Raw genomic sequence first — 16848 nt, forward strand, 5'->3', positions numbered from 1 at the left:
TATTTGGGCCCTTTGTGTGCAGGGAAACCTGAGAAAACCAAGTGTGGTCTGACACCTGAAGTCCAACTGGCCCTGCTCTCCTTTCTATGATGGAAGAGCCTAAAAATAAAACAGAGGCAACAAGTGTTAATACAGGCATCAGTTCTCTTTCCTGGTACAGATAACACCCTTTTATGCAAGAGTAAGTAGGCCAGAGGGTAAATTGAGCGTTTCCTTTGTCCTGCCCTAGACTCTTATGGATCAACAACACCAGGGCTACATTTCTCTTTCCTTCAATTCACTTGGCAAGTCATTATTGGGATTCCCTTCCTCCCCTCCACACCCCCAGAGATGAGAGCCAGGAGAGCTGCTAAAATGCCATCTACATCCTCAGTGAACTGATCCCTTCTTTATCCTGGGACCTAGAAATAGTGGTGACGCTGCTCCTTCCCCCATGGACTGGAGTTGTTCCTTGTGTGTCAAACTTGACTTCCACTCCAAACCATTGTGAGTTTTCCTTCCTCTTCCCTCCTGGATCCCTCCCTGAGTGATGTCATTTGAGAGGTGACACTTTGATTCTCATGGAATACAGCTTTGTGAAAGGAGATAGCAGATTTTGAGGGAAAGGTCCACATTTCTCCTGTGTGGCTTTGGCTGAACTTGCCTGCTAATTTGAGTACAGAGGAAATGCAGGCAGAATGAATTGCTCAGGCGATTTATGCCTGTGACGAGTTGTTCCGGGGGCTTGAGAGAAAGAGGAGGGGACCAAAGGGCTTTGCTGTTCAATTTAAAAATAGCCAGCCTTGGGCTCCTCCTCTTCCTGCTCCTATCTTCTCTTCTCACAGGGAGAGCTTTTGAAAGGATTCCCCTCCACCACTCTGGATCCCCTCCCCAATTCCTGCCTTCTTCTACCCCCTCTGTGACGCCAGTTCATTTGAATGGCAAGATTTTTCTGAGCTGGGATAAGTGAGATACAGGAAATCACTATTGAAAGACTTCTTTATGCTTGATGTCATCATCACCTCAGTATGAGGGACAACTAAAGGGTCCAGTGACAAAAGTAGAGGCATGGACCAGCCAGAATGTCCAAGGACCCAGAGGTGGTGGAGACAGAACTGATCATACCCAGAGGTCAATGGCCCTAGTTTGAGGTGGTGAACCTCACTCACTTCCTTGGGTCACATCAGTGGGACCTTAGATTACACTCTGAAACTCCAGATATTTCAAGATGCTTTGTCTGTCATTGACAGTTGGTGTGAGGGGGCAAACCCAATATTACCCTGCCCTCTAACCCCCCCCCCCCCCCCCCCGCCCGCCACCTCCAAGTTCCTGATTTTTTGTGCACCTTGCAAGGCCAGGATTACATGGCGAGCAAATGAGCTTCTTTAGACTGAATATTAAGCAATACCTTCCCTAATTTTGAGTTGATTATACTCTGCCATAGCTGAACTCAAACCTATGGTAATTCTGTTTGTACCAAGGATGATCTACATTTAGTTTTTGGGTTCCAAATGGGTAGATGCTCACAATGTTTAGATATCTTGTTACTCTAAAGCACAGAATGGAGTAATTATAGTTTTCTATTATCTAAACTTCTTTTGACACACATATTAAATTAGTGGTTCTCAAAGTGTGATTCCAAGACCAGTAATATCAGTATCAGCATCATCCAGGAACTTGCTAGACATGCAGTTTCTAAGGTTCCAACCCAGAACTTTGAAATCAGAAATCCTGGAGGTGGGAAGTGTTTTAATGAGTCCTCCAGGTGATTTGGACAAAGCTTCAATATTGAGAACCTCTGATTTAGACCTGATGGTACAACTGCTGAAAATCAATACATACCTTTTATCAGGTGGCACAAGTAATTTTTCTGAAGCTCACAACGTTTTTGACTGCCTCCGAACAGAAATTAGATGGGTTTATATATAATCATGACTGACTTCATGGAATTGTACCCATTCTCAAATAAATGCATATATGTTTAATCTCACTAATCTCTCTATATAAAAGCCTAAGTGACTGTGTTACACCCTGAATGACCAGAATGACTCTTTGACCAGTCCCTATGACACGCACTGACCACCAGAGGGCAGATTCTCAACATAGGAGCTGCCCCCTGGTGGTCAGTGTGCTCCCACAGGGGGAGCACTGCTCAGCCAGAAGCTGGGCTCACAGCTGGCGAGCATAGCTGCAGAGGTAGAAGCCTCTCCCAACTCCGCAGCAGCACTGCTGAGCGGCAGCAGGCACAACAGGCTGGGATGAGCGCGAGCTGGCGTGGCGCCCAGCCCCAGCTTGGCCTCCTCCCTGGCTGCCTGCTGCTTGGCACACTGCTACATCCCTAAGGGGTCCTGGATTGCAAGAGGGCACAGGCCAGGCTGAGGGAACCCCCCACCCCCATTTTGCACAAATCTGTGCACTGGGCTTCTAGTGTTTATTATAAAATTGGGGATATATTTTCTGATTGGAGAAAAGAACTAGTCACAGGAGATCAGAAAGTGGCAGTTTAGAATTCAGAAAAATTCTTTCAAAATTATTTTAAGAAAAAATGTGATCATTTTTCTGGCAACAACATTGCAAGAGATAGGTGTCAAATATAGATGTCATCATTTTGTGTTTTATTTTTGGTAATAAATGATAGCTAAGTTAATAGAGCCTACTGGAATGAGTAAAAATTTCCTTCTCTTTTTCAAGGTTTCTCAGAGGAATAATATCCACCCTCTTGCTTAGCCACCATTCCCAATATTTCATAGCTTTTTTTTTTTTTTAAAGAATAGGGTGATTTGCATGAAAAAAGGGCAAGATTTGAAATGCAGAGGTTAATCGAAATGAAACATTTACCGAAATGCAAGACGTTAGGATGCCTAAGTATTTTTATGATACAAAACTTAGGGTAACATAATCAACTAGTATTTTTAAAAAGATAATTTGCATAATAATATTTACAAGTAACTGTCTCAGTGAAATCTAGAGCAGTCCTACATGCTTAATGATGTGTGGTTCACTGACTTCAAATTTCAAATAAGGGGCCCAAAGTGGAAGAAATCTGAAGACACCAAGTTGTAGAACGCAAAACCCCAGAATAAAATGGACATTAGCTTTGTACATCAGATGCTGCCTCAAGGTAGGGCAACTTTCTGAAATCAGCCCTGTATTTGTAACACTTGCTAAACTTTCCAGAGAAGAATATAAGCAAATGAATGGTTTGGGTGGTCTTGTAAATCCTGCTCTGCCCTCTCAACCCTCCCACTTCAAACAGTTTAATTTCACTAGAAGTACATGGTTTCAATAATTGTGAAGGGAATAAAAATTATTTTAGAACTTGCTTGATGTATAACTAAGGGTCGTTTATATTCATTCCTTTCTGTATTAGGAAAACAAATGCATAAAATATCTGAGTAGGCAATTTTTTCCCTTAATATAATTATGCTGTGGCTAAAACCAGTTTTTTTTTTAAATCTGTTTGTTTTTCATATTACTTCATTTGCCAATTAGATTTTCTTAAGAGCAAAGATTGCTACACTTGGGTTTCCTGTGTTGAGAATTCAATAGGGGCTTAATAAATTTGCTGTCTCCTGATTAGCCAATTCATATCCAGAACTTGGCCTTTTTTTTTTTTTTTTTTTTAAATCTCCAATGTTACTGAAGCAGACTTGCTAAAAGTAACCTGGAATTTGTACTTTAAGACCTGAAAGAAACCTTTGCTCTTATTTCATACAACCCTGGGATTTTGTAGATGAGGAACCGAAAGCATAGAGATGTTAAGTCACACTGGGACTTAGAAAAAAAAAAAAATCGCAAAGCTCCTGGGACCACCAAATCTCCATCTTGGTCTACTTGCACCATGGCCACTGCTAGGAACAGTAATTAACAGTAAATAAAGCATATGCCATTTCCAATTTCTGGTCCATTTTACTTAAGCTTCTGCTTGCTCCTACCAATGCATGAGTCGCTGGAGGATGTTCTTAAGACCTGGGCACCTGAGAGCATGACTTTCTCATTTTTTTACTTATAGGTTATTCATTTGACAGTGGCTGGGCCGGGCCTTGAGAAAACCCCAAACTAAAAAGGAATAACTTTCCCTTTGGTCTGGCATAATGTATTTTTCCTTTTTTTTTAAATAATAAACTCTTATTGTGTTTATTTTCAAACATACTTTTACACGGAGAGAGGGTATGTTATTGATCTTCCTTAACACAGCCCAGATTCAACAATTACTGAGGGTTTGCAATATTTGTTTAATCTTTTCTTCCCCTCTCTCATTTTCCTCCCTGAATTATTTTAAAGCAAATTCCAGATGTCATTTCATTTTATCCCTATATTTCTCAGTGTATATCTCTAAAGAATTATGAATATTTTGCTACATAAAACTAATGCTATTATCACACTTAAAATTTATAATGAAAAGGTCATCAAAGCTCCAGTCAGTATTACAATTTCCTTCATTGCCTCAAAAATACTTTTAGAGTTGTCTTTATTTATTGTTCCTATGTGTAGCCATGGATTCAAGATTCTTGTAGACACGGCAACCTTAAAAAAGAAAGAAGACGAAGAAGTAAACTTACTTAGCAAGAAGGGTTTTCCCAAATTCTCACAGCTCTAATCTGGTTACCATTCAGTGTGACAGACTTCTCACTGGGTTCCCACAGCTGGTTAGTGTTTTGAATTCCAGCGCCATGAACTCATATCAGGCTACATGGGCTAATGCTCAGCGCCCAGCCTAGCGCTGATATCTCCGATGACAGAGTAATGGAGCAACCGCGGGCATTGTCTGCATCTTTCTAAACGCACTGTCATCTGTGTTATTCTTCCATTGCTGCAGGCAGTAAGTTACTCTAATGCCTCTCGGAAGCATTTAAGCCGCCGTAGAGGCAAAAATAATGCCATTTAAGCATATTTTGTCAAAAGACCAATAAAATAACCTGCTACCTTGTGCACAAGCTTCTGGATCTCCAGGGGCCCATAGGCTTGTTTCAATGCACTCTCTTCACATTCATGCCTCTGCCTCTATGTTGAGGTTTGAAAAATATATGGAGATAAAATGGAGAGAGATTACTTCCATATCTTGGACATTGTATATAATGCTGCCATGAACATGGGGGTGCATATATCTTTTCAGAAGGGGGGTTGAGGGATAAGTGAAAAGGTGAAAGGGATTTAGAAGTACAAATTGACAATTATAAAAATGTTCATGGGGATGTAAAGTACAGCATAGGGAATATAGTAAAAAATACTGTAATATCTATGTATGGTGTCAGATGGGTGCTAGACTTACCAGGGTAATCACTTTTGTAAATGATTAATGTCTAATCACTATATTGTACACCTGAAACCAATATAATATTGTATATCAACTATAATTGAAAAAATTAAAAATTAAGAAGTATGGAGAGAGAGAAAAAAAATGTAGAGATATACCAGATTAGATATAGAGTAAGTTAGCTTAGGCACGGAATTTTGATTTTGACTTTCTTATCAGCTCATTATAGATAAAATTCCCTAGAGAAAAAGCAGTCTTCTGCTTGTGGTAAAGAAAAATGATTTCCATAAGAGGCTACATCTAAATCAGAGCTTCTCTACTGGAAAACATTACAGGCCCTTCTTAGATGCCCAAGGGTTGCCACTTCAAGGGCCCCATTTACCCTCTCCAACACCTAAAATACTACAGTACTTATTGAACAATACTTGAAATTTGAATTTTGATTTTTCATAATGTAAAAGTTCTGCCTCCTCTCCATGTACTTTGATTTATAACTTGGTGTGCATAGAATAGGTTTCCCCCCCCAGTTTTAATGCCACATAATTGATCAGAGAGAATAAGTTTTGACAAAGGGTGAGAGGGGAAGAGAACGCTAGACTTTGTAGAAGTGTAGGGGGCATATATTGGAACAGTGGGCACAAGGAATCTGGTGTCTGTTCTAATGGAGCCTGTATTTTCATTAGGGAGAATGGCCCATAAACTTAGAAACAAGCTCATAGACACAGTCATCTCCTGTCTTGGAAAGTTGCTAAAAGGACAATATTAGACAGTGTCTGTTGGCAGGTCCTTAAAGGGATGCCTGTGGTGGGGAACTACTTTATTAAAAGTGTGACATTTGCACAGGAAGCTGAGTGAGCTAAGGGGCCAGGCATGAGAAGGTTCTTGGCCAAGTCCTCTTGGAGGGAATAAACCAGGCCTGCAGAAGTGCGTATAGGTGGCATTTGTGGCTGGAGCTTGCAGGTTGGACTGATCATTAGGACCATACAGGTCATGCCAGAGAGCGTGGGTCTTGGGCCTCCATGGCAGCTATATAGAAAGTATATGAGAATCCTTTTATGGAAACTGTTATGGCAGCCATAAATCCTCAGACTTTAGTGGGCATAAAACCACCTGAAGAATCTGTTACAACTCACAGTTCTGGCCACTCCCCGAGGGTTTCTGACAGCCGGTGTGTGGTGGTGCCCGAGATTCTGCACTTCTAACACATTCCCAGGGCATATAGGGTTCAGGGTCACATTTTGAGAACAGCTTTAAAGAGCAGCTTCAGGTAATCATGGTTTTGGTGCATCCTTTGCAGTTACCCCAGAGAAGAGATTTCCAAGTGGAGGTGCTTAGATGGCAGGTGTTTTGACATCATTCTCACTTATCCACCTTTCCCAGAATACCTTGCTTTTCTCTTCTTTAGAATAAGCCTGAACCTCTGTTTCATATCCATTCCTCAAAGTGGAAAGAGAATTTCCAAATGCAATCAAATCGTCATATTTGAGTCACTCCCTCCAGGTTCCCAGATACACTGTCCTTGTGGGGGCAGCGGGCTGTGGCCGCGGTGGCACAGGGTCTGCTCTCAACAGTCCCAGGTCCCATGAGCCCCCATCCTCCTTTCATTCTGGGGCTCCCTGAAAATGCACTCAGTCTTCCCCGACATTTAAACAAGAGTAAAAACTTTAACAGAGGCCAGCAGCATCCCTGATCTCCAACCAGGAAGCACTCAAACTGTTAGGAAACACAGGCGAACAAGTGTTTACTGACCGTGTAATTAATATGATGCCTTGCCCTGTCTATCAGCCCTTAGCACCGTATTTCCTGTTCAAGGCAGTGGAAAGCAAAAATATTAGTTGCTGTTTGACCAAAGGAACAAGTGTCTTCCAAATGAACACATGATCTATTAGCAGTCCTGCCGAGTCTTCCCATGGGAACAGGCATTTTACTTTGCTTTACAGCTAATTTCTTTCTTACAGCAGGTTCCCAGACACATCAAATGCCTTGCATGTGAGGCTGAAGTTAAGATTTATAGCTCAGGCCCATGTAATTCAATGTCAAACAACTCTGATAACATAAGGGCTGGAAGTCAACCATTTTCTCATGAGTTCTCATAAAAAAGTCATGTTAGCCAAATTGAGTTTGAATAGCGGGTGTGTCTCTGTGATTTGATGGATGCTCCCTACCCAGGAGCCCCTGGGAAGAAGCTGGCTACTTTCTTTTTGCTACTGTAGCAACAGAATTTGAAAACAGGCTAAGTGATTCCTGGTTTATGTTGGGTTTTGAATTTCATTGCTTTTCTCTCTACTGACTTCAACGGAAGAAAAAGAAAAGCAACGCTCTCTACAGTGATGGTGCATTGTACCTACCTTTTCTAGCTTTGATTTCTTTTTCCTTGTCTAGTGATTTGCTCGATGTCTCTCTGTGACCCATGCATCATGACGGTCTATTTCCCAAAAGTAAAACCATCACTTGTGCCAAGAGTAAGTTGGAAAGAAGGCTGTTTTCTTTGGTTCTTGTTTGTAGGTTCATCAGTTCACAGACTCTTGGAGAAGAAAGGACCTTAGGGATCCCTTAAAACAGTCCCTGTTTTATAACTGAAAAGGAAGGGAAGTTAAGTGGCCTTCCCAAGAGTGACACAGCCAACTAAGATCAAGATCAAAGGTCTAGGAAGTCCTCAGCCCCACCACACTTATGATACCTTGAATTTTTAACTGGCTATGGGATATTAAAGCAGAGGCAAGGTATTGCTTACTGTAGCCCAAAGCTTTCTAGGTTTTGATGTGATTGACCATTTGCCATAAGGAAACTGATTAAACACATCCCTCAACAGGGCTGGTGTCGTACCAACATCACCTCAAAACTCTTGGATAGAGGTCTGCACTGTGTTGGAGCTGAACACACTTGAAGAAAACCTAGTTTGGACTTTCTGAAGAGGAGTGGAAAAGAGGGGTGTTGAGGATTGCTTCAGGACCCAAAAATCCTTCACCTGCAACATAGTGTAGTGAGTTTGTTCTTTTCTCAAAATACCCAGATTAGGAAAAATGTAAAGTGAAATTAACAAAGCAATTCTGAAAACATGGCTTTAGTTCCTACAGATCTGAATTTTTTAAGATTAAAATTTATTATTTTTTAGCCTCTGGCACAAAGCAACTCAAAATGCAGCAAACATGCCCATCCTGTGGAGAACTGTGTTTCCTGGAGGCCTTGTAATTCAGAGGAGAACAGAGGACAGGCAGAGCTGAGGCTCTGGGGAAGCCTAGTGGCCAATAATCTCATTGTGACAGACAGAATAGGTGACAGTACCACTGAGGATGATTAAGGCAGAGGGTGGCAGTAAGGAAGGGGAGACCAGTTGCTCTCTGTCACATGGACCTAGCCTGAGGTGTTAGCTGTAAACATTAGCAACAATGAGGAATCAATCCCCAATCAAAGCAGTTGTGTGCATCTCTTCCACATTGCCTATCCCAGCATGAAGCAGTCCTACTCCCAGTGTGGTCCTAGGACAATAGCATCAGTATCACCTGGGGGCTTGGTAGGAATGCAAATTCTCAGGCTCTTCTCAGACCTGCTGAATCAGTCCCCTGGGGTGGGGCCCAGAAATCTGTCCAAACAAGCTCTCCAGATGATTCTTGCTTAATTTCCCTAAAGTTTTAAGAAGTGTTGGTGAGAAGAACTTATATTATGGACATGTGAACTCAACCTTGTGAAGTGGGTGTGTTTATTGGGATTATATAGGAGGATTTGTTGCTTGAATTTAAAGTCAGAATTTTTTTTTTGCTTGTATACTTTGTTATGGAGATAACTGGGATACTAAAAGAATTTAATTTTTCTTCCTTGTTCAGCTGAGAACTGATTGTATGAATTATCAATTAACTCTAGATAATTGAATTAAATCCAGAATTCAGATAGGTACTTCTGAGCATGAAGGAAGACTAAAATTTGGGGTTTTGTGTTATTTCAGGACTCAGAGAGTCAGTGGTAAGGAAGAAATTTCAACTTTTTTCCTTTTGGAATTTCCAGTCTCTACCTGTAGATTTGGTCCTGCAGAGGAAAGGGCACCTGCTTTAGAGTCAGTTCCTGGTTTCAAAACTTGGCTCTGCCACCTAAAAATTGTATTTTCCTGGACAAGCTACCTATGCTCTTTCCACCTCTATTTCTTCACCTGTAAAAGTGTGAGAATAATCACTGCCTCATAGCATTCTTGTGAGGATTAAAAGGTCAAACGAGGTGGTGTAAACAAAACATCTAGAACCCACTTCAGCACATGGCAGATTCTCATGTAATGGGCACGTAGGATGATGGCAATGATAGCTATGGTGGTAATGATATTGATTCCTGTTACATAAACATGATTGTGATTGGAAAGTAGCTGTCTGTTCCTTGGTAACTTCTTTTAATCTAACAAGGTTTTAATGGAAATCTTATTGAAGTATAACATATTTTGCAAAAGATATAATCCCATGACTTTCACAAAGCAATTATAAACCAGCACTTAAATTGAGAAGCAGCACATGGCTAGCCCCCAAATTCCCATGGGCCCACCCAGTCACTGTCTCCAAGGATAGCCATTATTCTGATTTTAGCATCAAAGACCAGTTTTTCCTGTTTTTGAAACACCTTCATATAAATGCATCATAGAGTATGAGCTTTTCTGTGTCTAAGCCAGGCACTTGTGCTAAATTATTTTTTATGAGATTGATCCATATTGTAGCATATTGTTTTAGATTGTTCATCCTCAATGCTAAATAGTATCTTATTACTTAAATATTTCATACTTTGTTTACCTCTGTTATTCTTGGTAGATATTATTTTCAGTTTTGGCTATTATGATTAATGATCTATGAATATTTGTGAACATGTCTTTGTTGAACAAATGTACACATATATGCTTGGGGTAGAATGGCTGGATCATAGGATATGTATGCATTCAGCTTTAATCATATTGTCAGATGCTTTTCTAGTATGGGTACACAGACTTATACTCTCATTATCAGAGAATGAAAGTTCTACTTGCTCTAGTTTCTCCCCAACACTTGATATATTCGGTCCATTCTGGTAGTGTACACGGAATTTCACAGGGGTTTTACTTTTCATTTCCCTGATGAACAGTGAAATTAAGCAGCTTTAGATCTGTCTACTTGATATCCTCTTTTGATAAATGCACATTCCAATCACTTTCCAATTTAAAAAACTGTATTGTCTTCTTCCTATTGATTTGGTGGCATTCTTTATATGTTCTGGATATCATTGCTTTTGTGAGATATATTTATTTGAAATATCTTCTCCTACTCTACTTATACGAATTGCTTGTTTTGGTCCTGGGTAAAATTTCGCATGAGTCTGATTTATCTGAAATCACAAGCTGTAAAAATACATGACATTTTAATAAAAAAAAACCCAGAGACTTATAGTACAACTTTATAAATACTTATAGACATTATTATAGTAAAATTTATTCATAGTTTATCTGAAATTCAAATTCTACTGGTTGTCCTATATTTTCAGTTTTTAAATATGATGACTCTACTCATACTTTTTGTGGGGCAGGGTCTCAAGTGTTTTTAGAGGTGGCTCTGAGGAAGGGGACCCTTGCGTTACCAATTAGAGCCTCTTGGTCAGTTTCAGAGCTGCACCCAAACTACATCAAAGGATTTTAAAACTCTGCCTTTTTTGGTTTAACTTAACCTCTCGATATCTTTCAACAACACTATTTCTAAGTAGTTATAGGACACGTACAATATCTGTCTAGCTGGGGCTCTATTCAATTTTGACTTTTTCTCTCTCTGATTCTGAACCATGCCTTTCAGTATTCAGTGGCCAGTGTTAGTGAAGGTCCAAAAGGAAAGTGATTTAATGTCTCAGCTCTCCCTTCTGTTTACTTTCCTCAGGCTTCTTAACTATTTTCCTCAAAGTCAAGTTCTTTTTTCCCCTCCCTTCCACTCATCACTTCATGTTTACTGAGGAATTGGGTAGCTTGGAGGTAAAGCACAAGAAAAACAGCTGTTACTGTGGCTGGTGCCAAAAAGGGAAGATGTATTAGGAGGAAAATGTAGGAAGAAATTAGAGGATTTATGCTAAAAGTATAGACAATAGAGCTGATTCTTAGGAAGGCAATGCCTAGAAGAGTGTTAATTCAATAAATGCTATTTGGGCAACATGTCCTCTGCTAAGATTTAAAAATTCAGATTTGAGAGGGGGTTGAAATGGGAACAGAATTGTCCTTTAGAAACTGAAGAGAATGCTGCAGGTCATTTGTTAAAGAAGAGAATGTGGAATTCATGTAAAAGGAGAGAGAAAAAAAAGACTGAGAATCCAGTGGAATGCAGTATCACACATCAGAAAGTACTCTGGGAAGGAAACTCAGAAACTGGGGACTGGTCTTGATTTCACATAAATGGTAAGATACTGGGCAATCTAGTTAGTATGGGTCTCTAGCAGCTGGGAGCTTGTTAGGAACCCAGAATCTAGGCCCCTCCCCAGATGTGCTGACCCATAATCTCTAGGGTAGGGTCCCATAATGTGTGTTTCAACAAGTACTCTAGGTGATGATGTAGCTTTCTGAAATTTGAGAGGTACTGACCTCCTTCATTGTTTTTCATACTTTGAAGTGCACCAGAATCAGAGCAGTTTCTGATTTCACAGAGCTGGGGGAGGTCTAGGAAGCTCTCAGGTGAAGGTGTACTACTGGTCAGCAGACTACATTTGCAGTATCAAGGGTCTAGAATGAGTGCTATGCTCCCTTTGAACTAAGAAAACTAGGAGAGAAAGAATTCTAATTAAAAAGAAAATAGATTAGCAGTAAAAATAAATCTGTATCAGTATACACATTAGTGTGGACAATCGTGTTTATGAGATAGCTTTTCATAAGATTGTGTTTATGATTTTAAGATAAGGTTATTCTGAAAAATCTACATAGGGAATGGCTTTCTGTTTGCTATTTCTCCCCTCTCTGCCCCCCCGCCCCCACAGTAGCAGAATGTATATAAGTAGTCTTTCCCCAATTCATGAATTTTTGGAGTTTGTAGTTAGGCAAGTCCCACCCACTCTTAAGTATTTGTAAACACACACACACACACACACACACACACACACACACACACACACACACACACACATTTTCTTAGTGGCAGCAAATCTGGACAGATACCCGAGCCAGTGTAGGCCACAAATGTCTTGGTTCCAGCATAGCTCCCAGGCCTGAGGAATCCCAGGCTGTACCACAATTTAACAAGGCAAACCCAGACTCTTAAAGTTCAGGCTAGGGGAAGTTGTAGGAAGCTCCTGGCAGGCAGCCCCCAGGCCTAAAGATTGATTGGGAATTTAAGTGCACAAATTTCTTGGTCCAGAAAATTGTCATGGCAGGAGAGGCCTGGCTTATCTTCGACTGATATGAGGGAAGTACAGGGCAAGACAAAAGAGTCAACTGGATGCTGGGTGAGAATATCTCTGTTCTAGGGCCTTGTAATAGAGAAAGGATATGAATAGGGGGAAAAGATGGATCAGAAGTTTATTTCATCAATATCAATAATGATATATTTTGAGCACTTTAAGGTGTTGGTTTCTTTTTCAAAGTTTCATGTATATTATTTAGTCCTCATAATAGCCTTGTGATTTGAGTTCTATTATTAATTCCATTTTATATATGAGGAAGCAGAGGTCACAGATTGATTGGTTAAATGGTATTCACAAAGTTATACTGCAAAGAAATGCTGGAAGCTTGTAATAAGTCCAAGGGTATAATTCAAAAGCCCCCATGCTCAAATATGGGCTGGGGTTTGTGTAGCTTAGTGTGGGGTAGCATAAAGAGTGGAAATTTGAAATAGGAATGTTTGCTCCAAACATTGCCACTGATTAGATGGATGTGCTAGATTGCATAAAGACTCCAAGTCTTCTATTTTCTGTAACCCAGCCCTTGTAATGAAACTTTGCAGCCACTCTCACCAAGAGGTTGTTTACAATGAAGACCTCTCTGCTTTACCATGAATGAGCACAGCCAAGATCAGCTGTGCTTGGCCCAAATCAGCAAGTCTGCCCATGAATGATCCATATAAGTAATACTCTTATAAGTAATAATTTAGGTTGCTGTTTTAGGGCACTCAGTTTGGGGTGGTTTGTTATGTAGCAACAGATAACAAGATTCAGGGGAAGCCATTTAAACCCTACAGAATTCTGACAGAACAACAAGGGTGAAACCACCTCCAAACATTTCGTAAGTCCCTCATCCTAATCTTGGTAAGGTGTGATATCCCTTAGCTTTTTCGAGAACTTGGATCCTACTTTCTTCTCCACGTTACAGATGTTTGATCAGTGGGTACAGGACTAATTCTCAAGCCTGCTGTAAACTGAGATCCCCCACCATGTGAACATGTTGGCAGCCCACCATGATGGATCTTGTGTCCACCCTTCATCATGGCCTCTCATTCATAGTGGGGCTTCCTCCTCCTCTTCCTGCCTTCTGAGAGATGCACAGCAATCCCCCAAGGTCTACATGGGGCTTGCCTCTTTGAATCTGTAATTAGTGGAGTCTTGAATCTTGATTGCTTTAGGGTGGCCAATGAGTCTGACTTCCCCAAACAGAAACTCATTCATTAGATTCAAGAAAAGTACACAGGTCTTCATTGTAAGCATTCTGAACGATAGTGTTTTGTTTTTTATTTTTTGAATCTCACTTTCACTTCTGTAGGCAGATGGAAGCTAGTTTACTTTCTGTTGAGGATGAACTTTCTCCAGCTATTAATAATGTAAATATAAATTCTGGGACGAAGACCATCTAATCTATGAACTACGATGTAGGTTCCTTTAACTGCTATGTGAAGGGATCATGTTTCTCTGTCTTCTAGAAAGGGAAGAAAAAGGATCCCAGTTTTGTTGGTAACTGCCTCATTGAAGCTCTCTGAGTGTGCCACATGTGTGCGGTTTAGCTGGCGACCGTGGTGTCTGTATGTATGTGGTCATAGATTTGTTATAACCTCTTGTCTGCCAAGGCAAGACCACCAGTTCCATTTTAATTCTAAGTTAACCTCAGGCTGGAGCCAATCCATGCTGCTTGAACATAAACGCTGACACTCAATCCACTCATCCTCTTGGCCCCACAATTTGTTTTTCTTTTTCTTTCTTTCTTTCTTTCTTTTTTCCTAAGGGAGTTTGAACATTTGTTAGCAATCCAAAACCAACACTTCGTATACAAGACATGGTGATTACATAATTCTTTATAGGTTCTTATACTTTCACTATTTTGCAAACTTTGCAGTGGTTTCATAAAATGTCTCAAATTGAAGAGCAATTTCAAAATGACATCCTTGGAGCTAGGACATCAAGTTTTACTATGGTGATAATTGCAATTCTTTTGAGAAATACAGAATTGCAATTATCACCACCTTAAATGGAGGGCTCTCTTTTTAAGGAATGGCTTCAGATAGGCTCGGTTCACTGGATCTTTTAAAATGGTAAATATGGAAACTCATGGTATTTCCCGAACCTGTGTATTTCCATAGCCTGGCAGTGCAATGAAGGTGACAAGATGACATTGTTCAAGGAGAATTGAATTATCTTTTATTCTCCACCCCCCTAATTTTAATTTTTAATAAAAAGAAATGAAGAAATGCATCTGTTAGGCTAATTTTCAAAACTTAATCAGTATTATGTTCAGGGCTATGACAGGATTTTCATCCTTAATTCTTAAGTCTGAATTTAAATCTCTTAATTCTTAGGCAATCCAAGCAATTGTAGGCTTCAAAAAAAGTTGGAAAATTTTTCTCGAATAATGTTTTGTGGCAAGCTTACATGGTGGCCCATGTCCATTGGTCCAATTAAAAAAGTTATTTGATTTGAATATATTTCTATATTTGGAGTTGTGCTTGTTCTCTGAGACAGCCTGCCTTCTTTCCAGAAACCTCACCCAGTGACTTGTTTGCAAAAGTAACCAGTTAGACACTCTGTAAAATCTCCAAGGGTTCCTCTCTTAGTTACTAACCAAGTCCCATAAACATCACATTATTGTGAGTTAAAAATAGTTCCTATTGGTCTGATTGGAGAAGAATGCTATAGTTAACTGCTAAAAATATTGGGAGTGTTATGGGGGACACTAAGAAGAAAGTTGATGTTTCAGCCAATTGCATCTAAATTCCTACTATGGAGAGTTAACTTCAGTCCTTTTGGGGCTCCTCTGAGATGGAAGATGCAATTGATAAAGGACAGAGTGGAAGAAATACCAGCTTTAAATTTAGCAGGTGATCTGGGTAAGAGCTCCAACTCATCAACACACTTTTAGAGCACCTGTGATTGAAAATATTATTCAATTCTATCCCAGCCTCAGTTTTCTCATCTGTGAAATGAAGATGATAAGTATTTCAATAGGACTGGGTGGAGGATTATATTGGACCTTCTATGCCAAGTAGTTGATATGAACTCCTTGCCACTTGCTGGCTTTCATCTCTACTTCCATCTCATCCTCCATTACAGATACAGCTTGAACTTCCTAACATGGCATGCTATGTCTTCCTTTCCAGGTCAGTCTCTCCACCCCACAGGCATCTAATTCTGGCCATGTTATATACTTCCATGCCTCAGGCATCATGCCATTTCCTTAGCCAGAAATGTTTCTCCATCTCCATTCATGTGGCAATCCCCCACTTTTTCTTTAAGACTCAGCTCAAACATCACTTTCTACCAGAAGCTTTTTGTCAACAGACCCATCTCTTACCGATGTCCTCTAGCCTTTCTTTATACTGCTAACATAGCAACCCTTGTTTTTGCTTAGCAATCACCTACTGAATATAAGCATGGTGCCACTTGTTACCATTATTCCTCTTACAAACTTGTCTCTATATCTTTCTACTTTCTTGGCTGTGTGATTCCCTGGTCCATTTTAGGTTCTTTCTTTCAATTGGAATTTTAAAAAATGATCCCATTTGGGTAGTCACATCCAAGTTGAGTAGACAAGACATGTACGCATAGAAGTCTTTGAACTTTTCGGGTAAGAGGAAGCATAGAACTTCAAGCTTATTCCTTCACTTAATAGATGAGGAAAATAAAGCAAAAAGAGATTGATAGGCTTGACAAAGTCAACATAACTTTGTACTACAGAGAAAAAAAGAGACCCAGAATGGGTGACTTCCAGCCCAAAGGCTTCCTAAGAGAGCAGTAGAATTGGTGAGCAGTTGATTAAAAAAAAATCAGCACTTTCTTCCCTTCATTTGTTAACAGTTATTTGCTTTTTCTTTGGGGAATCAAGTCATATTTTTCCAACAATCTGTCCTTTTAGTTCCCTGAGAGGGACATTTACCCAGCTCTAAGAGTGGACCTATAACCCAGGCTGGAGAGATTGGTTTTAGACAAGCATGTGATTTAGCTTAGCTCAATGAGATTCAATTCCAGAACTTTTGCTTGAGTGGTGGAGAATACACTGGAATTTTTAGTCTTAATGGTGTTAGCCTTGATCTGTGGAGGGCTTAGTTGAAATTGAGGCTAACACAGAGAGATGAGTGCTCAAGAAAGTGGGAAGTGAAAGAAGAGAGTGAGAGCAAGAGAGAATGAGAGAGAGCATGGGATCCAGAATAAATGCAGTCGTTGCATCGTTTAATAATGGGGATACATTCTGAGAAATGCATCACTAGGTAACTTCATTGTTG

This window comes from Plecotus auritus (genome assembly GCF_963455305.1).
Source record: "Plecotus auritus genome assembly, chromosome: 8".
Taxonomy (NCBI): Eukaryota; Metazoa; Chordata; class Mammalia; order Chiroptera; family Vespertilionidae; genus Plecotus; species Plecotus auritus.